The following is a 23284-nucleotide window of genomic DNA, read 5'->3' on the forward strand; positions in this document are numbered from 1 at the left end:
ACAATGAGGAAAAAGGGGGATGGATGGATATCGGCATGCAGTGATTTGTAGTGTAACCTGTTTGGCTTTGAGATTTCTATTTTTGATGTTTCCATGTATGTTTAGAAGTGAATATTTGTGTTTGTACTAGAATTTAATATACAGTATTTCTTTCACTAAATATGTTTTTGGAGCAGTTTCCACCGGGCTCTTCTGGGGGGGGGGGGGTTCCAGTGACCCACAGATGAAGGTACCCAGATGCAAACTGAATACAGTTGTGAAGGGTGAAGGCTGCCAGCCTAGCCAGATACAAAATTCTATCATTTGTAAATATGAATATGAATCGCAGGTTTGTTGTCTTAAATGAAAAAAAATGTTACAAAAATGTGGCAACAGTGCTCTCTACTGACCCATTAAAAGCCTGTGGTGAGCCTTTGAAGGGACAGTGATGCAGAAAAGTCTAGAACAATTTTTCTATTGTTTTAACCAAGAGTTAATTTGCTAGATTTAAACATGCAAATATGTTTTTATTGGTCTGTTCCTGACCAGCTGCAAGATGACAACAAAAGGGAGATGTTAATGTAAATGTAGTTAATGTGCAGCCTGGGAACACCAGGAAAGTGTGACATGATGATTTCTGTGTGATCTCTGAACTCTACTACACAGTCAGTGCTACTCAAAGTATTGTCTTGTGGTTTTAATTATTTATTAAATATTTTAAAACCTTTTAACTGTGGCTGGCTTGTATAGAGATAAGCTCTAGAATACATTGCATATTTATAGAGTTTACTGTCCAAGTCACTTCAAATAAGCTTTGACTGTTTTGTCACACTTACCAATTGGATATTGATATTGCACAGTAATATTATTAACTGGGTGGTGGCAGTAATTACTACTGTATAGTCTGGGTAAAAGGGACACAGCTGGAGAACCTGTGCCAGCCTTCCCCAGAAGTCTGTGTGGTTGTATAAACTTATCTCAGTGTGTGTCAGTTAGTTGGACAGGGACACAAAGCACTGGTTGGACAGAGAGTGTGCTGGAGGTTTTAGCTTACCCTGCTAGGCTGAGATATGGACCCTATAGCTGTGACAGTGGGGAGTCTTATTGGGGACCAAGGGAGCGACCAGCCCCGGGACTGACATATCTTTGTGTGCTCTTAAGAGAAATTGCACTTTACTGTGTATTTGTTATCCTTTCCTCACATATGAGCTGCCCTCTCTGGTGTTAGTGGTGAGGATTGAGGCTCCTTGACTGCTGGACCAGGGCACGGGCGTCACATAATTGGTGGCAGTGGTTGGGATATCCTAACATATATTTGGCAGTGGTGGGATATCCACATCCCATATTAATTAGTTGTCAAATACTAATTGGCTTGTAGTTGTGTGGGTAAAGCGAATCCTGTAGCTTGTGTACAGTGAGCTTTGAAGGTGTTTTGTACTCTAAAACAGCCATGCAGTGAATACTCAGAGTTCAGATCACAATTGTTTTATTTCTTTTGTTAGCATAGTCAGTCAGGGTGAGCAGGCAGCATTTGAGCAGAGGAGTATGGAAAGCTGACAAGGAGCCAGTTGGCGGAGATGGGCCAGGCTAGGGGACTGGTGCATGGAAACCTGACTAAGGCAGACCTGGTTGCAGCCTTGGTTACAGCTGCATCCAAAAACAGCAACCAGGAGGACAGTCAGACTGGCAGTGGAAATATAATTCCCTCGGAGAATGGACAGCTCAGCCTTTTTGCAGTGGACTTAAAAATCCAGCTGGAGCTAAAGAGACTTGAGTTGGAGGCCAGGCGTGTGGAATTAGAAGCAAATGCAGGCTGAGGATAATGAGGAATTGTTTACTCTGCAAGCTGAGGAACAAGAGAGGCGGAGGCAGCATGAGAAGGAGATGCTGACTTTTCACCAGAGTCCTGGAGGTAATAGGGAAGGGAGTAACTGGACACCAGAAGCACAAAAGGTCAGTTAAATGTCTTCCTCAGTTTAAAAAGGGGGATAATTTTGATAGTTTCATTCATATGTTTGAGAGAGTATGTAAACAGTGCGAAGTTGACCAAGGGCTCTGGGTACGGTTCATGTTCCCTTACTCCATGGTAAAGCTGTAACGGTTTTATCTAAAATGATGGATGTTGCATGTTTTGATTGTACTGCTGTTAAGAAATGTCTTTTAGAACTGTTTAAGCTAACACCTGAAACGTATAGGAAAAGGTTTCAGGAGCATAGACTCAAGGCAGATGTATGTGTGTGTGTGTGTGTGTGTGTGTGTGTGTGTGTATGTTGCTGAATTGAGCACTTACTTCCATAGGTGAGTGGATGTCAGGTCACCACTTTTCAAGGGCTGGCAGACCTTTTGGTGAGGGAACAAGTGCTTGGCACTTTGCCTGACGACATGAGGAGCTGGTTAGCTGATAGACAATGTGCTACTTCAGAAGAGTTTGGGAAGAAGGGAGCTCTATACCTGGCAGGGAGGGCTAGAAGGTGAGAGTACAGCAGTTTGTAGTGCCTAGAGCCTACCGTCTGGTGTTTCTACCCATAGCCCATGATATTCTCTTTGCACGTCATATGGGCATAAAGTGTACAAAGAGGTGTATTATGTAGAACTTCTATTGGCCTGAAATTTCCAGAGATGTAACTAGGTACTGCAGGACCTGTAAGCAGTGCCAAAAGGTAGGCAAGCCAGGAGACAAGGTGAGAGCTCCTTTGATGCCTTTGCCTGTGATGGAGGAGCCATTTCGGAGGGTAGCTATGGATATTGTAGGTCCTCTTGAGTACCCCAATTTCCACAGGGGAAAAATTATATCCTAGTGGTAGTGGATTATGCTACACGATACCCTGAGGCAGTGGCTTTGTCCTCCATTGAGAGAAAAGGTGGCAAATGCTTTGTTAGAGATTTTCAGCATGGTAGGTTTCCCAAAAGAAATGCTGTCTGACAGGTGGCAACTTCATATCAGACCTGCTGGGTTGTCTGTGGAAGTCCTGTGGGGTGAAGCACATTAAGACTAACCCCTACCATCCCCAGACTAATGGTCTTGTTGAGAGGTTAAACTCTACAATCAAATCCATGCTACGGGTATTTGCAGATCAGTTTGAGGGAGTGGGACAAATATTTGCCCCATCTGTTTGCTTACAGAGAAGTTCCCCAGGAATCCACAGATTTTTTTCACCCTTTGAGTTGCTGTATGGGCATAGGGTGAGGGGACCTCTAGATTTAATTTGTGATGAGTGGGAAGGTGATGAGTCTCACAAGGAGTCTGTGGCATACGTTCTAGACCTCAGGACAAGGCTTGGGGAACTCATGGGTTTGGCCCAGGAGAACCTGGCAGAAGCCAACAACAGAAAAGGGTGTGGCATGACAGGAATGCTAGAGCTAGTGTATGCTGTGGGGCAGCAGGTAATGGTTCTCATTCCTGTCAGACACAAGCTGCAAGCAGCTTGGGAGGGACCCTACAAGGTGGTAAGCAAGGTAAGTGATGTTAACTACTTGGTGGAACTGCTAGGCAGATGGCAGGGGCACACATTATACCATGTTAACATGATGAAACCTTGCCATTATAGGGAGGCCCTTGTGATGAGTATTTGCAGTGGATTGCAGGAGGAGTCTGGGGGAGATCTGGAGACTGATCTCTTCAGTGAGGCTTGGGCTGACACCTCAGTGGAAGGGGTAGCAATGTCCCAACAGCTGTCTCCTACCCAGGTTTGAGAAATCCGAGCAGTGTTGCAGGAATATGGGGACATGTTCACTGGGAAACCAGAGTGCACCCACCTGGTGCAGCACCAGGTGGATACAGGACCCCAAAGGTCTATTAGGCAGGCCCCTTATAGGGTTCCTGAGAGAGTCTGACAAACTCTGTGAGAGGAGGTACAGGAGATGTTGGAACTAGGGGTGATTCGAGAGTCCAACAGTCCCTGGGCCTCCCCAGTGGTGCTGGTGCCAAAGAAGGATGGCAACACCAGGTTCTGTTTGAACTACAGGAAATTAGTCACACTGAGTCTGATGCTTACTCCATGCCTAGGACAGATGAGGCCCGAGAGCAGCCAGGTGGGGCTAAGCATCTTACAACCATTGATCATACCAAGATTTACTGGCAAGTGCCCTTGACTCCCAGTGCTACAGAGAAGTCGGCTTTTGTGATTCCTTTTGGCTTGTATGAGTTCACAAAGATGCCCTTTGGATGAAGAATGCCCCAGCGACTTTCCAGAGGCCGGTAGATAATATCCTAGCAGGAGGGTTTGCCCTTGCTTACCTAGGTGATGATGCCATCTACAGCCATTCCTGGCTAGAGCACCTTCAGCATGTCAGGGAGGTGCTAGGCAGACCACAGAGGGAAGGGTTGACCATTAAGCCGAGCAAATGTCATGTGGGTATGGTGGAGGTCTCCTACCTAGGACATAGAGTGGGGAGTGGTAAGATAAGGCCAGAACCTGCCAAAGTGGAAGCTATTCAGGCATGGCCTGCACCTTTTACTAAAACTCAGGTGAGGGCATTTTTAGGGACAGCAGGGTACTACAGAACGTTTGTCCCCAGTTATAGTACCATAGCTGCTCCCCTCACAGACCTGACAAGGAAGAACAGGCCAGATAAGGTAGTATGGACCACAGCATGTGAGCAGGCAATCCAGAAGCTTAAAGAAGCTTTGGGAGGACCCCCTGTGTTAGCCAGTCCAGATTAGAGCAAATAATTTCTGTAGGTGGATGCTTTGAACCAGAGGATGGGGGCTGTATTTAGCCAGATTTCTTCAAAGGGAGAAGAGCACCCAGAGGTTTATCTCGGTCATAGGCTCCAGCCCAGGGAGGAATGTTATGCAGTGGTAGAAAAGGAATGTCTAGCCATAGTGTGGGCACTGCAGAAACTTCAGCCTTAACTGTATGGAAGGAAATTCACTGTTATGACAGATCGCAACCCTCTAATGTGGTTAAACAGAGCCAGTCAGCAAAATGCCAAGTTGTTAATATGGAGCCTAGGGTTGCAAGCATATGATATGCCGGAGTAGCAATGCCAATGTAGATGGGCTTTCAAGACCCGGGAATGGGGTGAAGTACACTCAGACCTAACCCACTCAAGCGGCGTTTCTCAAGGATCACTTGAAAAACTAGATAGAGTTCTCCAGGGAGGGGGGAGAAATGTGAAGGCTGCCAGCCTAGCCAGATAGAATTATGTATAAAATTCTATTTGTAAATATGAATGTGAATTGCATGCTCGTTATCTTAAATGAAATAAAAATGCTGTTACAAAAATGTGGCAACAGTGCTCTCTACTGACCCAGTAAAAACCTGTGGTGAGCCTTTGAAGGGACAGTGGTGCCGAAAAGTCTAGATGAAGAAATTCTTTGTTGTTTTAACCAAGAGTTAAATTGCTAGATTTAAACATGCAAATGTATTTTTATTGCTCTGTTCCTTACCGGCTGCAAGATAAAAGGGAGATGTTAAGAATGTAAATGCAGTTAATGTGTATCCTGGGAACAGCAGAAAAGTGTAACATGATGTAATGTTTTAGCAGAACTGCAGTTTCAATTTAAGCAGCGAGAACCAGAGATTATTTAACATTATTGTCTTTGATATCCAACTCAGCACTGCCTTATGCTCTGTTTATGTAAGTAGTATGTTACAACTGTGTTTTCCCCTAGAAGTAGACAGGAATTATGATTAGACTGTGTTTTTTTGCGATGTCAGAACTGTACTACTGATTTATTTTTAAGTATTTCTGTGTGATCTCTGAACTCTCTTGACTAGCACTGACTGTGTAGTAGAAAGTGTTGTTATCTTGTGGTTTTAATAATTTAAGTATTTCAAAACCTTTTAACTGTGGCTGGTTTGTGTAGAGATAAGTTAAGCTCTAGAATACATTGCATATTTATAGAGTTTACTGTCCAAGTCACTTCAGATAAGCTTTGACTGTTTAGTCACACTTACCAATTGGATATTAATATTGCACAGTAATAATTGGACACCCCTTTTAAGGGCCTTTGAGTAGCTGATAATAATTAGCTGGGTGGTAGCAGTAATTACTACCTTATAGTCTGGGTAAAAGGTGGACTGCTGGAGAACCTGTGCCAGCCATCCCCAGAAGTGTCTTGTGTGGTTGTATAAACTCATCTCGGTGTGTGTCAGTTAGATGGGCAGGGACACAAAGTACTGGTTGGACAGAGGGTGCTGGAGATTTTAACTTGCCCAGCTAGGCTGAGATCTGGACCCTATAGCTGTGCCAGTGGGGAGTCTTATTGGGGACCTGAGGAGCAAGGGAGTGACCAGTCCCAGACTGATCTCTGTGTGCTCTTAAAGGAATTTGCACTTCTGTGTGTATTTGTTATCCTTTCCTCACATATGAGATGCCCTCTCTGGTGTTAGTAGTGGGATTGAGGCTTCTTGATTGCTGGGCCAGGGCACGGGCGTCACAACAGTATGCATGACATACTTTTGAATGTGTATCTTCTGCCTTTTCAGTATGCCCAAGACCAAAGTTATATTTTTATTGATACTTTTAACTTGCAAGCCTCAGGATTTCGATGCAACATTATTCCTGACATCTAGTTGCTCATATCTTTAAATTTATTGTGTCCCAAATCTAATGTTTTAAAATTTCAGTGTTTTTGCTACTGTTAATAAAGATAATGACTTAATGGGATAAATGCAGATGCATTACTTAGTCTTAAAGCTAGAACGGTCATCTTTTCCTCTGTAGGACAAAGACCGTCTTAATCTGCCTTTAGACTAAAAGGTCCCTAATTCCTTAACCTTTCTGTGAAACATTTTTGTACAGTCCCCACCTAGTTCTGTCATTTTTACTTTTTTAATAAAACATATTGTAAAAAGGGATTAAAATTTTCAGGTGTCTAGAAGTTACAGATAATAATGTAACCCATTTTCTTGTTTTACTATAGATCTTTATAGGCTGGTTCATTAACATAGCCTAATGTCAATACACATTCTAACAGCTGAAAAGCAACTAGATCCTCACACCAGTTGTAATGTTACGATTTGATGAGCATATGAAGTAATCTGAGTATGATGACTAAAAACAAAAGATCCCCCTACTGGACTCTTTGTGAATGGACAAAGACGTCAGTACAAAATACCCACTTGTTCTTGTTTTATACTGTAAACTCTTGGGTAGCTTTTGCTTTTCCCATTTTACATTGATAGTCCTGGTTACAATTGCTTGCCAAGATATGTTTTTTTAGTGTCAAAAGGTCTGAAATAGTTGAGATAGACTGCTCATTTTCAGGACTGCATAATTTGCATTCATAACTGTGCAAGTGACTACTTCATCTGTGCTTTATAGGCCTGCTGGTAGCGGGTAGTTGCTTTTAAACAGGTTTTCTAAAGAGCCTGCATAAGTTTCCCCATTAACTTACCCACAACTGAGAAGAATGACCTAGCTCTAAATTATCTGCCACCTTCTTCCTTGTGAATTTAGGCTTATTTATTTATTTGCAGTTGTTTAACCAGGATAGTCCATTGGGCGTGAAGAACCCGTTTTCAATGGAGTCCTGGGGAGAAAAGCTCCACATGCAGATTATACAAAGATTATATTATACATACAGATTGTACAGATTATACAAAGGTTATGTTACACACATAGTTTATATGCGAAATTGAAGAAAAAAAAAACATTGTAGAAATTCTGATTATAAGTTAGAAAAAAATATCAACAAAAACAAGTGATACAGGCATAAAAAATTTTTTTTTTTTTTTGCTAAAAATTTCAGGGAACAAATAAGGAGTTGTATGCTAGGAGCTGGCATGAATTTGCTAGCTGGGATTTGAGAAAAAGGAAAGGGGAAATGATTGGGATTAGAGAGTAGGTTATGAGGGATGTGAATAGGAGCATTCCCAAGAGGATGTTAAATGAGTGTAGAGACTTTTTAAAGGATGGCAGGCTTACAATTGTATGAATGAAGGGGGGAAGGGAGTTCCATAGGCGTGCTAATGAGAAGGACAGGAGGTTTTGTCCTGGAGGGTGTAGGGGTCTGTAAACTTCTAGGAGGTTTTGATTATTAGATCTTGGAAGTCTTTGAGTTTTATGCATTTTGAAGGTAGTTGAGAGAGGGATGGCTGAAAAATGAGTTTATGTGCATAGGTGAGCTGAGTGTAGTAGAGGTAGTTGGGAAGCTCTAGCCAGTTGAGTTTATGAAGAGGTTCACAGTGATGGGTGGATGATTTGTTACTGGTGGCGAATCTGGCTATTTTATTGTAACAAGATGAGAGCTTGGTTTTCAGGGAAGATTGTAGGTTTATAAGAAGAGGGGCACCATAGAGAAGGGAGGGAAGGAGAAATGTGGTAGAGTAATTTTGGTAGTTGAGGTGAGGAACAGATTGTGACGGTAGAGCAGGCCTAGGTTTTGGTGAGTTTTTTTATATTTAGTAGGAGTTGGGAGTTGAATTTGAGCTCGTCATCAATTTGGACTCCTAGTAGTTTGGTTTCTAGATACTAGTTCAAGAGATGTGGTGTTTTGGCTGGTGATGGAGAATAGAGATCTATCCAAGTTATGAGTTTTGGAGGGGGTAAATACCATAAGTTTAGTTTTAGCAGCATTGAGTGCAAGATGGTTGTCTTTCATCCATTGTTCTGTGGTGGTGAAGGCATCTTGGGTAAGTTTTAGAAGAGTTGGGATGGATGAGGCAGCACAGATAATTGTTGAGTCATCTGCATATTGAATAAGGTTTGCAAGGGGGATAGAGTGGTAAAAGTCATTGATGAAGATATTGAAGAGGAGGGGGCCTAAAATAGAACCTTGTGGAACACCTGTAGGGGTGTTGAGGAAGGAGGAGGTGTTTTTTTTTCACTTGACGGCTTGTTGCCTATTGGAGAGATAGCTAGTAAACCAATGGAGGGAAGAGGGGGAAAGGTTTAGGTTAGATAGCTTAGTAAGAAGTAGATTATGAGAGATGGTGTTGGAAGCTTTAGAGAGATCAAGTAGGATGGTAGATACAGTGAGGCCAGAATCTCTTGCTTTATTCACAGTTTCAAGGAAGGATAGGAGGGCAGTCATAGTACTATGATGGGGTCTGAATCCATGCTGTGTGGGAGTTAATAGATTGTTGTCCTGGAGATGGGGAAGGAGTTGTTGATGGATACATTTCTCTAGGACTTTTGAAAGGGGAGAGAGGATGGCGATGGGATGGAAATTGGTAATATTAGTATTGGTACCACCTTTATGTAGGGGAATGATGTAGGCTTTTTCCAGATTTGAGGAACAATACTTTCTTGGATGGAGCGGTTAATTAGTATGCTGATAGGGAGGGCAATGGCTTCTGCTGCTATGCTAAGGAAGTATGAGGGAATGTCATCTGGGGCATTTATAGTTTTTTGGAATTTTGTTGGAAACTACTTGCTAAACTGTGATTTAAACATTACTGGAACTGTGCCTGAGTATAAGTAGGTGATCATACTCAACGTACTTTTGCTTGACCATGCCGTTTGCTATTGGGAGACCGAGGGAACTAATATCCCGGGCTAAAGGTGAAAGCCATTTAACAAATAGACTTGACCTTCTGTGCTAAACTAGCAGGCTGCCTAGTAATCTGAAAACACTATAGTTTGTTTGGACAGACACCCTAGCAACTTAATATTGGTGTGTATTGGCTATTCATTAGTTTTTTGAATTTCTGTTTTATGTAAACATATTAACTTCACAGAATTCTAGATGAAGATATGGGCATGCACACAGTTTTATAGAAAAGAAAAAAGTGTACTTTTTCTTTAGTTTCATGAATTATACATTTTCTTCAATTATTCACTCCAACATCTTGTCTTTCTGCTTTCTCTTCATTTTCACTCTTCCTCCTGAGCTTTTTTCTATAAGAATCATTCCCACAAATTAATTTGTAATTTGCTCCTTCCCTTTTCTAAAGAATCCTACTTCCATTTCTCTTGTTTACAATATGTAATTGGTTATGGTTTATTTTTAGATTTTCATTTCCATTTTCAAGTAATTGCTTTTTTGGGCGGCCAATAGCATTACATTTCGCAAGGCGTTGCTATTGCTAGACAACTTGGGTCTTATAACTCAGCTGAAAAGAATAATTTCTTTGTTTACAGTCATTTGCTTCGCCAACATTTCTGGCAAAAAATATGCTGCAAGGAATTTTTTGGATATGCCAACTTGTTACACTCCCCGAAAAAAGTTCTTGGTCACCTCTCTGTTTCTGTCAGACCTCTAGCAATTGCTGTCTACCTGAGGAAACATTTTGTTGTAGTCTGCTTGGGGCATAAAATCTGTCCAAACATTTTCCTTGCAAAAATTCTAAACCTTGTGGACTTTGCATACTAAGGGGCCATACAGATATCCTCCCACTGTTGCTTTTTATATTTCCTTTCCACACTCTCTTCCTAATCTTTTCTAACCTCTTTAGATTCTTGTAATTTTCATGCATTATTTAAAATGCCATACTGATAATCTATTTTTTTTTTTTTTTTTAACCGTAGCTTCTGCTCTCGACTCGATTAAAAACTCAACAGGTGGTCATCTTTCACTTAACATTTCACTGTTCTTGGGACTTCCAAAATGGCTGCTTGTTGATCAACAGCTTAACTTCACCTCAGAGTATGAAAACAGAGACTTATAAGAGAAAGCCAGTGGACTTGTAGTCAGTAACCCAGTTGCACACAGACCTGATTAAAATAAGCAAAACGCTAAGTATATCGACTCGAATAACAAAAGGCTGGAAGAAAAAGAAGCTTTAAACAAATACTTAGATGACGTGATAAAACTGCACAAATCAAGAGTTCGAAATGAAGAAAAGGCTGGCTGAATATGAGACTGCTCAAGAGGAGAGGTTTCAAAATATAATAAAGAACAAGCACATAGGGAAGACGAGAGATTTTTTTCTGCTGTACCAGAGAAGCTGGAAGGAACGGACTGTTGCTTTCTTTTCTGCTGTACCAGAGAAGCTGGAAGGAACGGACTGTTGCTTTTATGAAAGTACAAATAAGCAGCTGGACTTTTATTTACAATATTAGTTATTTGAAAGTGTGTGTGTGTGTGTGTGTGTGTGTGTGTGTGTGTGTGTGTGTGTGTGTGTGTGTGTGTGTGTGTGTGTGTGTGTGTGTGCTCTACACTTGGCCAGCAGTAAGCAACCTAGACCTCTAATAGTGAAGATGCAATCCTACCAGCAGGAGTTGATTCTTGTAAAAGTGTGGCAGAAGGACAAAGTACTAACAGTGGGAGACGGTTGTATGTTTTTGGAGAATGATTACTCGCTGTATACCATGCAGAAGAGCAACTTTATCCCACTATTCAGGGAATGTTGAGAAGCAGGTGCAGAATTCAAACTGCTGTACCAAGCTATCTTCAAAGTATTTCCTAGAGGGACAAAACTATTTTTTGATGCAGTACGTGCTAAGGAGGAAATACAAAGTTTGTCCAAAAAGTGAGCTGTGAAATGTAAGGATATTCTACTGCTTGTTCTGGTAATAAAAAAGATGCACTGCCAGTGAAACTTTTTCAGTGTTTCAAAGGAAAATGCATGAGAGAAGGAAAAAGCGCAAGAATTGACCAGAATAATTGTGAATACTTTGGAAATGAAGCAGAGACAGGATTTGAGAGATGGAGATAGAGGAATAAAATCAGTAACATGGAAATTGACAAGTGTGGGATTATGATAATTTGTGAAACCTGAAAGAACAAGAAAATCTGGAAATATTGGACTGTTTTTAACTTTGTTAAACTTGTAGAGAACTCTAAAGCATATGTCCTACTTCAGGTCATCTCAGTGCTTGGAAAAATACTTTGAGAGGGGAAGAGATGGGAGAAAGTTAACTAAGTAAAACAATTTTTTTCTTAATAGAAGTATTTTTGTAGTGCAGGATCCTTATTTTTTAATTTGTTTTAAAGCAAATCAATCATAATTATTTGCATAGGTCCACAGCTGTTCAATAAATCAGTTCTACATAATTGATTTTTTTTTCAAGCAAGTCTTTTAATCTGAGATTTGTATGAATGTAATATTAGAAGTCTCATCTTTATAGTATGCAGTTCACTACTGCAGACAGTTTTTGCCATACTAATAAATTGAACACTAGAGGGGGTAACTTTACTTTTCCAATTTAATTATTTTTCTGGCTATAGCAAGAATAGCCCAAAGAAGAGGCACTTTTTTTTTTTGGAATTATCTCTGGAATCGAAGTATTGGGTAACTCAAAAAATTTAGAAATGTTACATCTATCAGGCCATAGAACTTGAATTAAGGTATTAATTCCTTTCTGAAAGGGGAAATGACTTCACATTCATATACCATGTGTGTTTGATCTGCTATTACTTCAGAATCGCATTTACAACAATTAATTATGTTTGATTTATAATAATTGCAATTTTGTTAGGAGTGACAAAAGCTCTTTGTAAGAATTTCCAACTGAAATGTTTCCAATGTAATGAAGATGTAGCTGTATCTGTAGATTTTATTTTCTTGTATTCATCAGAGAAGTTTTCATTATTTTTTGGGGGGAGTATTTGCAAAAAAGAATTGTCTAAATATGTGACATCTAACTTAATTTTATACATTTGTGATAAATATTTTTTTCTTTGCATTATTTGTATTCATTAAGAATCCCAATAATTTGGGGGACTACTTTTTATCTCCTGTTGGTTACATTTTTATTAATCTTTGTTCACAAAGTCTCTGTTTGTAAAATTAACCATTTATCAGAATCTCAATTGTATTTGGACCTTGCATTTTAAACCATATATCAGTACCATTTGAGAACTGATGCCAATAATTTTACTATGTTTCAGCACTAGTATTTTGTTGAAGTTATGAGTTTCTAAGCAGTCATTTGTATATTCAACTGGAAACCTAGAAGATATTAACTCTTTAATACAATGGTTAGAATATGTGAACTTTTGGAAAGTGGAAATGATGCTCTTTAAATAGGGAATTTTGAGAAGAGGCTGTAATTCCATTTACACAAAAATCTTTCAAAACTGTTGGACTTTTTGTTTGACTGGTTGTGATATATTTATTTAATAATTCTCAATGTATTGGTTTCCATTTTGAATAATAAAATGAATTTATCCACAATGCTACAACTTTTTACAGTTGTCGAAGTAGCGTGCAATTGAATACCAGGGAATCCTATCCCAACCTTTTCTGTGCCAATCGGAGGAATCTCTTGGTTTGTTCAGATGCCAAAAATATTAAGTAGAATATTTATCTTGAATTTTTTTTGTGGAGATAGTACTAAAGATTGTAAGACTAACAATATTTTGGGGAGAATTGACATCTTGATAAGCATTAATCGTTATTTTGTTCCAGTTTGTGACTAAACTTAAAATTTATTAACAACCTGTTGCAAGTTTGTAGAACTTCTTTACTATTAGACAATGGTTATACTAACTTATTTTATGTTGTTGCTATTCCAATTGAAGTTTAAAGATTTTTTTGTATGAATTTTAAAATTTTTATTAATGTTTTATTACGATTTAAAGTTTGAGATTCTAAAAAATGCTTCCTAGAACTAATTATATGTTTTAATGAATTCTGTATTTCCTGTTGGTAAAATATATACACAGTCAAATCTTTAGTTCAAAATATTTTATTTTGATGCTATTAATGATTTTATTGGACCTAATACTGTTAGCAAAAGGTTCTATAGCTAATGCAAAAAGTAAAGGTGGTCATGGACAGCATTGTTTTGTGCCTTTTTGTAATGTAAAGGAATTAGAAAGAAAATTACATACTTCAACATAAGCACAAGAGTTACTGTATAACTTGGAAATTAATGCAGTTACCTCGTGAGAAATTATACACTTAGTGTTTTAATGACCAATTAACTGGAGTCAAACATAAGTGAAGACTAATGATAGAAAGTAATTTTTTTTTTATTTTCATTTGTATAGTTTATGAATGCATGTATTCTTATAGTATCCTGTACTTGTCTATTTAAAATGGCCCCAGTTTGATCATTTTTAATTAGTTTAGGTATAAGTAGATTAACTCTGTTAGTAAAATGGACATGAATGTCTTGTAGTGCACATTTAAAAGTAAAATGGGTTTGTATGATCAACACTTTGTTGGATCCTTGTCTTGTTTAAAATGGGTGATAAGGGAATATTCCCATGATTGGGGGGTGGGATGTAATCCGTTTTTATTTCTCTATAGACCTTATCTAATATTTAACTGCATCATCTGGTAGTATTTTATATAGTTCTGGTTATAAGACCATCTATGCCCGACAGCTTTTTTTTTTTTTTTTTTTTTTTTTTTTTTTTTTTTACTTTTTGTTTTATTTCTGTTAAAGTAAAGGGTCTGTCAATTTTTTTGTTCACTTGCTGTTTTATTATCTATATTTTTCCTTTAGACAAGTTTTAAGTTTATTATCATTATCTAGGTTATTTGTATCTATGTTTTCATAATATTCTTGAGGGCTTTAAAATTTCCTTTTTTTACTATTTTTTGTGTTATAATTTCTTTGATTTAGTTTTATTTTTTATCTAAGAACAAATTCATGTAAGCTTAAAGGGTTTACTGAATATGGCTGAAGTTTAATGTTTTCCAGGTTTATTGTAACTTTGATTTAGAATTGCAACATTATTTCGTATTTACGTTTTTCAGACTGACTAATGTCATTTGGTGTTTTGGACTGTAGTGTATTCAATTCTTTGTCCTTTTCTTTTGTTTTACTAATTTATTAGCATGCAACTCTTCCAGTAAAGTAAGCCTTTAGTGAATCTCACAGGACAATGTCAGATACTTCACCATTCATGTTTATTTCTAGGAAATTTTTGATCTCTTTAACATACCAATTCTTTTATTTTAATAATGTATTTTGGTACTCTTTTGTGATATATTACATTGGGGTCCCCATCAGATTATCAAAGTTTCAAAAATTCAAAAGTCATATGGTCGTCACCGTATTATCAAAGTTTTGAAACTTTGAACGTTTTGAATGGAGATCGTAGTACAACGCGGAACAGGAAATTCACCCCTTTTCCCCAATGTAGTGTGATCTCAGAATTTGTATATTTAATTAGCAATGGGCGTGGGGGCACAGCATCACAAAAGTGCTCATGAATTTAATTTTTTCAAGCTGTTTTTTATAAGGGCTTGAAAGTGAACAGTCCATCAGTTACTTTTCACATAAGTGCTTGCAAGTGAATCCAAGCCACCTCTACATTACATATCAAACCCTTAAACCTCTCCAAACCACCAAAAAAAAAAAAACAGTTTCAAAGTATTTTAACCAGTTAAAAACTATTGTATTTAAAGAAATAACATGTAATGATTCAGTAAGCACTATTTATATGAGATGTTTTAATATAAAGCAGACTGTCATTTTCTAAAGGAGATATAACTGTCATTCTTTTAATCCAAGTTTATATGCTATGTGTGATCCAGGTTTAATTTGTAAAAGTTACTCTATTTGATATCATTCCAGTAATAACTTTTATATCTGTGAGCTATATTTTTTTATACTTGGTAACATAGCATGTCTTTCCTGGGTGCTGTTGCATGCCAATTGTACTATCAGTAGCACACTACTGGACCATTGTAAGAACCCAAATGTAACTTGATTTGCCTCTTCAGTATCATTTGTTGCATGTTGTATTATGTTTAATAGTACATTACTCAACAATCCCAAGATAAACAAAGTTTGCCACCTAACAAGTTTCAATATAATTTCATTTTTAATAAAACTAATAGACTAACCTTTTAAACTTTTAAATGAGATAAGTCTCTCTAATTTCCTGTATAGCTAAAAGACTCTAACATTCTAAATGAGGAACTAGTACCTTTTAAAGTAGGGACAGAAATAATTTACCTTGTAAAAAATAATCCGTACTTGTTCATAAGTATTCAAGAACTTATTTAAATTGATAAGAATTCTTTTTATTTTCATTTGTCCTTCAGTTTTTTTACTTTTTTTTGTCTTATTAACTAACCATCTCTTGTTGCATTTCTCTTCAAAGAATTTGATAGATTCCAGTCCATTTCTTTGTTTTACTATATGAAGTCCATTGCATCTTCAAGGTGTTGAAAATCTTTCCTTCTGGAAGGTGAAACCTTATTTTTGCTTGAAACCATATTTGTGCTATAATATTGTTTCATTCAAGCTTTTAGCAGTTGGCACTTTTGCTTTACTTGGACATCTCTAATGTTTAGTCATTGTCAAATCTTATAGTATTTTTAATTTTAACTAGATAATTAGTCTATGCAGCTTTTAAGACTGAATCATTATCTTGACTTGGGGGGGGGGAGCATTTTAAGATCACTGGCCTTGGTGAAGTATATTTTTTTAAAAGATAAGTTGTAAAATGGTCTATGTGCCCTTTCAGTGTCAAAGGATAAGTTTTAGGCAGCCAGGTATTGAAAAATTGAACCATACCAGCTCACTTTTTTTTTTCTTTTTCAGGAATCCAGTAAATCCTGATGCTATTTTTTCTAGATCTGTTCTCCAAGTCTTCTGTTTTATCATGGAATAAGTTTTTTGTTTCAGAAGAAATTTAGTGGTGTTCTCATTTTCAAGTAATATTCCATCAAAATCCAGCATTGGCTCTTCTGTACTCGAGATTTGTGATTGTTTGTTTAAAAGATTTACTCAGTATTTTAACTTGTTTTTTACATTCCTTTTTAAAATTGCCCACTTTGCTTTCTAATTTATTTATCTCTACAGATAACTCAATGTTACTTGGTATAGCTTGTATGTGTCTTCATTATTCTGTCTTTTACACTGAGCATAGAGTGGCCCATTCTGAGACAGATGGTTCTTTCTAGTTTTCTTGACAGGAAAAAACAATTGAGTTTGACTTGTTTTTTGTAGAAAACATTTCAACAGATGTTCAACTAAATATGCATCAAGTTTTGAAACATTCTATTTGAGTTTTTAGTAAAAATCCTGTCATACATTTTAAAATGAAGCAAACTTCCGTGGTGGTGCAGTGGTAGCGTTGTTGCCTTGCAGCAAGAGGTTCTCCCATTCGATTCTCTGCTTGGGTTGGGAGTGCCTTCTGTGTGGAGTCTGCATGTCCGCCCCGCGATAGAGTGGGCATTCTAAAAGACATACGTTGAATGAGTGTGCCTTCGTTGAAGGTTGGATGTCGGGCTGGCAACTCTACACCATAAAAAACAACTGCCAATCATTCGCGGACCAGAGTTCTGCTGTGGCAATCCCTAACCGGGAAAAGCCGAAAGACAACAACATTTTTAAATGAAGCAGAGCTAAACAGTGCAGTTAACTACTCCCTGTCTTGGCCATGCCCCATGAGTGATTTTCTTTGCATGCTATGAAGTCAAGTTTTCTCAGTTATTTTTAAGTACAGTGGGGATACAAATGTAAACAGGTGCTCCATTTTTTTTCCTTTCTCCTTGTTCAGCTTTAAGAAAAGTAGGCACTGCAATGTGTAAAAAAAAAAAAAAAAAAAAAAAAGTCTGCTAAAAGGAGCATTACAGAAGAAAAAAATGTATTTTTTCTCATTCTTGCATAAGGGAATGACTGGATTAAGGCCTTTAGCTTGATTTAATAACACGTTTTAAGAGAAAGCAAGTAAATGAAAAAGATAATTGAATATTATAAAGCTTTTTTTTTCTAGCAAATAAGTGTATGCTTTTAGAAGCAACTTTGTTTCTGGTTCTCATGTCTCCACTGAGAATCCTGATTTAAGAGAAATGTCTAGGAGACAACACTTGACTGCTTTCAGAAAAAAAACATGTCTGGGAGCGCTATAAAGATGAGACAAAACCAGACAACACTTAGTAGAAGCACAGGCTGTTCATGCGTCTTTGCATAGATAACATTTTAAGTTAACCCAAGTCTGGGTGTGGCTGACCGTTTGGACACTTGTTCCTATTAGGAGGGTAAAACTTCAATATTTGAAGATGGTGTTGGTATTAAGTTTAATAAGTTTTAGGGGGATATTGTATTTAAGGCTTTCCATAAAACAAAGTTTTGTAAGATGTAACGTAGAATAAAATGACAAGAAGCAACTGTATAAAAGAACAACTTGCCAAACAGCACATGCACGTAACATAAAAGCTGGAACTAGACACTTAAAGCTGTTACAAAAGGTGGTAATAACTTAAGCCCAATGATGCTTTCTGTAATGTCTTTAAATGCCAATGGTCTCGCAGATAAATACAAAAAAGAGTATTGAGCTGTATTAAAAGTGTAGAGCGCTAATATCTATGCTACGAGATACACACCTGGAAAAAACTGAACATGTGAATTTGTCAGGTTTTCAGGATGGTTTTACAGTGGAATATGTGGGTCAAAGGAAAATGATTACTTATATTAATTGAAAGAGGAGCTCCAATAGTGATAGAAGAGGATAAAATGATAATAATGGTGAATATGTAGTACTAAGGGGGCTACTGGCAAGGGAGGAGGATTACAGTGGCATGTATTTGTATTCTGCATAAAAATGCTATAATGAAACTTAAGAAAATTCTGGGAGAAATAACCAGTTTTCAGCATGGAATATTACTTATAGGTGGGTACTGGAATTTGATTTGCAGCAAGATTTGCAGCAATAAAGAGTTGTCTGAGGGTCCCAGAAGGGAAAATTATAACAAAGGAGGGTAAAGTTTTGAAGACATTTAGGAAAATATTTGGCCTGGAAGATGTGAATTCAGTACTAGGAGTTCATAGAGATTTTACATATTCCCCCAATGTACAAAAATGGGCTAGGTTAGACAAAATTTACATTTCACAGGAACGTGTGCATTTAACTGAAAGTTTTGATATGCAAGAACTTTTTCGGATCATGAGCCAGTAATTAAAATAAAAACACAGATTAATGAAATAAAAATGTGGTCCTGGCTTATTTGTTGAAAAGGGAATGTTTAAGGAATGGGTAGTGGAAATTTATTGAACTATTAGCGAAGATAAACATTTCTTCTGAAAATATAGCTAGGGAGTGTGATAAAATTAGAGTAGATTTTAAAAATAGGATGGAAATGAAAAATGTTAAGTAAAAATAATTTAGAGGGACTGACAAATGTTATTGTTGCAGAATGGGGGGGGGGTCTACCACAGAACATGAAGTGGATCAATTGCAGAATGCTAAATGGAAATTAAGGGATTACCTCAATAATATGTACGAGTTTAGAAAGACTGCTGTCAAGCAAATGTGATTTGATAATAATTCTAGAGCATAAAAACTTTTAGCATAACAACTTTGGCAACAGACAGTAGAAAAGGCTGTCACCAGGCTTAGGGTGCCTATAACAAGGAAGATAACAAGATCCTGTAGAGGTAGTTGAAATATTTCGGAAGTTCTATGAAAGTCTATAAAGCAGAGAACTATGGAAATCAAGAAAAGGTACCAATGTTTATGGACTAAATATGCCAAGGTTAGAGGTAGACAAGGCTCAATTGCTAACAGTTTGGTTGTACATCATCATCTCCTTCTATCCTATCTACAGGAAAGTCCTGCAGAAATGGATAGTATTCCTGTGGAAGTTTGGAAGCTAGGAGGGAAAAAATGATAATGATTTGTAAGATTTCACTTAATAGTGTGTTAAAAGTACCAATATCCTGGAAGAAAGCGGTTGTGACCAATACCTAAAGAGGGTAAAGACTTATTGGATCCAACTTCATACAGGCCCATTCCCATCCTAAATCATGATTATAAAGTATTGGTCTATAATGGCTAATAGACTGGCAAAAGTAATAACATTGCTAGTATGGATCACTGTGGCTTTTTGGAGGTGCGACAGTTGTTTGCACAACATTAACAGAACATTGAGGATCCAGAGGAAAGCAGAATGTAAGAAAATGCCACTGTTAGTGGATTTTGATGCAGAAAAAGCATTTGACACAGTAAGCTGGGACTTTATAAACAGGGCAATGGAAGCATTTGCATTCCCAGATTTAAAATTTATAAGGTTGATTAGGAGGATATATGAGGGATTGGAGGCAAAAATTAAAGTGGATGGGTTCTTTTCTGCTTGAGCAGAGGAATCGGACAGGGGTGTCCTCTTTCTCCTTTATTTGCATTATATTTGAAACCACTGGTAAAGAAAATAAGGGATTCAGAAATTTTAAAGGATATAATTGGTATGGTAATAAAGTAAAGCTGGCTGTATTTGCCAATATTTTATACCGGACGAAACCAGAAAAGGACATTTACAGTGTCGTGTAACATTTTGAGACCATTTTGAACCTCTTAAGTATACAGAATTAACAAAGCTAAAACAAAGACTATATCCATATTTATGAGGACATGATAAAGCAAATGACTTAAAGTATGGATTAAAAATGATTCTGGTGTGGCAGCTTAAGGGTATGTGGGAAGAGACTAAGCAAAAGAGAATACAAAATCTGAGGAACTGAAGCTCCCTTATGGCTAGTAAGATATAAGCAGTTAAAATGATGTTCTTCATCTCACATTGCTGCAGTCCTTACACTTGGGTAGTCCGCTGTCCTCGGTCGGCCCGAATATCAAAGTATAAGGCTGACGTCGGTCAAGGCGCATTTGACTGACATCAGGACGTCAGGGTACAAATGCGCATGACCGACGTCATATCCTCAGTCTTTTTTGCTGCATGGTCCGATGCAGAAGCAGTATTGCAAGTGCCGGTTGGCGTTCTGAAATTTTTCGTTTTCGAAGTTTCAGACCGAGTCAAAGTTGGCTAAGTACCCCGTTGGGGAATATTTTAGTTTTTTCTTGCCTCAGTGGTTTACTGGATGTCAGAAAAAGTGAATAATTGTATTTCTTGTGGGAAACAGATACCGCATAGAGACTATCATACTTTGTGTATTCCTTGTTTAGGGCCTGAGCACGACGTTGTTGGGTGTCGCTCTTGTGCTAGATTTAATAAGCGCACTATAAAGAGAAGACTAGATTGTGCCAGGTTAGTCTTTGGGAAGCGGTGCAATTATAAAATGCCGTCTGATGCTCCGACGCCCGCTTCTTCAAAGAAGCGCAAGGACAAAGCAGTGAAGCCTAGGTTAGAAGAACCGTCCGTTCCGGACGCCGGTTCTTTAGAGGTGTCGGTGGAGCCGGTGGTTCCACCGGAGGTTTCTTTGGGATCCCAGGGAGAGACCTTGTTGTTGCAGGATGTGGCCTCTCAGGAGGCAGGTCAGGCTGATGGGGCTTCTCAGGTTACTATACTCCCCTCCCTGCCTAGGGTTGTTAGGCCTTCTCCTTCTGTTTCCAAGGCTTCTCCTAGAGGCAGGCCAGGTTTAGCTTCAGTTGGTGTCACCCTAGTTCTTCTGGAACTGTGCCCAAGAAGCATATGCTTAAAATGGCAGAAGATTTAATTACTCTGATTAGGGGTTCTTTGCCTCCTCCTGATAAGAGGCCTAGGGTGGAGCCTGAGCTAGGGAGTTTTGAGCAGGCTTCGGATGTTTCAGAGTCTTCGGCTGAAGACTTGCAGGAGTACTCTCCTTATTCTGATTTGATGTGGATGATTCTACTCCTCCTGCTTCTCCTCCTGAGGATTTTTCTTTTTCAGAAACTCTTCATTCCATGAGGGAGCATTTTAAGTGGGAAGGTCAGGACTTCTCTGATTCCAGGAAAAGGCTTAGGGAATTTTTGTTTTTACCTCAGCATAGGCCTTTGGCTATACCTCCTGTTTTGGATGTAGTGGAAGATGTTTTTACAGAGGCTTCTCTTAATCCTGATTCTTTGCCTCCTGCTCCTGTTAAACCGGATAGGTATTACAGGGTGCCTGAAGTTCATAAGTATCTTTTTAAGAGTCCTAGGGCAGACCCAGAAACTGTTAGCCAGGGGCCTAAAGGTGTTAAGGCTTCTGTTGTCAAGAATCCGGTTCCTGCAGATAAAGAAGCCAGGGCCTTGGATAGATGGGGAAAGAAAGTTTATACTTCTTCCACTCTAGCTATGAGGGCTTTGAATTGCCAGTTTCACATGTTAAAATACCAAAACTATCTCCTGTCACAGTTGAAGTCTAAGGTTGATGCTCTGGCGGAAGGTATTGATTGTAAAGAGTTACAAGATTTAGTACATGTTTCTGAACAGGTGGGTAAGCATTCTTTGCAATGTGGTTTTGATGCTGTACAGGCCTCGTCTAGGGTGGCTGCCACTGGGTCAGTTCTTCGCAGGCACGCCTGGCTGAGGGATCAAAATTTATCTGACCATGTTAAAACAAGGTTTTTAGATGCTCCTTTACAATCTGATGTGTTGTTTGGTTCTCCTGTTGAGGCAGTTTTAAAGAAAATGGAAGACAAGGCTAAGTCTATGCAGACTGTTAAAGATTTTTTGCAGGTTCAGCCTCCAAAGTTTAGTAGAAATTGGCCTGCTAAAGGGTGGACGATCCTTCTTATGATTCCCAGTCTAGGGGTAGATCTAGACGTGGTAGGGGCAGAGCTCAGGGCTCTTTCAGGCCTAGAACAGGGAGTTCACCTGCACAGTCTTCAGGTGAGGGCAGGGGTCAGTCCTTTCGTAAACAGACCCAATGACCTACCTTTTCAGCTGCCAGAGCCTTCTCGCCTGGCAGCACCTTTGGGAGGAAGGTTGGCACTTTTCAAAGAAAATTGGAGTTTAATTACCCAAGACAGATGGGTATTGGATATCATACACCAAGGTTACAGGTTTTATTTCCATACCTTGCCTCCTTTCAGAGGCATGCCAGACGTTCCTCCTCAACAAAGAATAGAGGCTCACAAGCAAATTTCTCTGTTACTTCAACTAGGGGCCATACAGCCGGTCCCTATGCCAGAAGTGGGCCTAGGATTTTATTCTCGCCTGTTCCTAGTACCAAAGAAGGGGAACACGTGGAGACCAATTTTGGATTTATCTATCCTCAACACTTATCTGGACATTCCCAAGTTCAAAATGTTGACGTTACAACAGCTTTTACCTCTGCTGGGCAAAGATCATTGGATGGTAACTTTGGATCTCAAGGAGGCTTACCTTCATGTTCCTATCAGACTAAGTTGCAGGAAGCATCTGCGTTTTCGAGCTGGGACTTCTCACTATCAGTTTTCTGCATTGCCCTTTGGCTTATCTACTGCGCCCAGAGTGTTCACGAAAGTTCTGGCTCCAGTGATAGCTTTCTTCAGGCTAAAAGGAATACAGATCTATCCTTATTTGGACGACTGCCTGATTCTGGCTCAAGGAAGGGAAGAGCTTCTTCATCATTTGGAATATGTGATAGCAGTGCTAAGATGCCTGGGGTATTCTGTGAACGAAATAAAGTCCAGTCTAGTACCCTCTCAGGACATGTGCTTTCTGGGTGTAAGACTGAATACAGCATCCCAGATGGCCTTTTATACCCCGGACAAACAAATGAGTCTTTCCCTTTACTTCCATCAACTATCTCATCAGTCCGGGCTGACTGCAAGGACAGTCCTTCAAGCCTTAGGGTTCATGGCATCTTGTATTCTGGTGCTTCCCAATGCCAAACTGCATATGAGG

General features: G+C 38.7%; 1 protein-coding gene across 1 annotated transcript in view; it reads left to right on the forward strand.

Moving 5' to 3' along the window:
* The window catches only part of PRKDC (protein kinase, DNA-activated, catalytic subunit), a 4917417-nt gene that overhangs the window by 50938 nt on the left and 4843195 nt on the right, over positions 1–23284 (forward strand). The window lies entirely within an intron of this gene.

Source organism: Protopterus annectens, chromosome 3.part0 (genome assembly GCF_019279795.1).
Source record: "Protopterus annectens isolate FY-2018-M chromosome 3.part0, PAN1.0, whole genome shotgun sequence".
Taxonomy (NCBI): Eukaryota; Metazoa; Chordata; order Ceratodontiformes; family Protopteridae; genus Protopterus; species Protopterus annectens.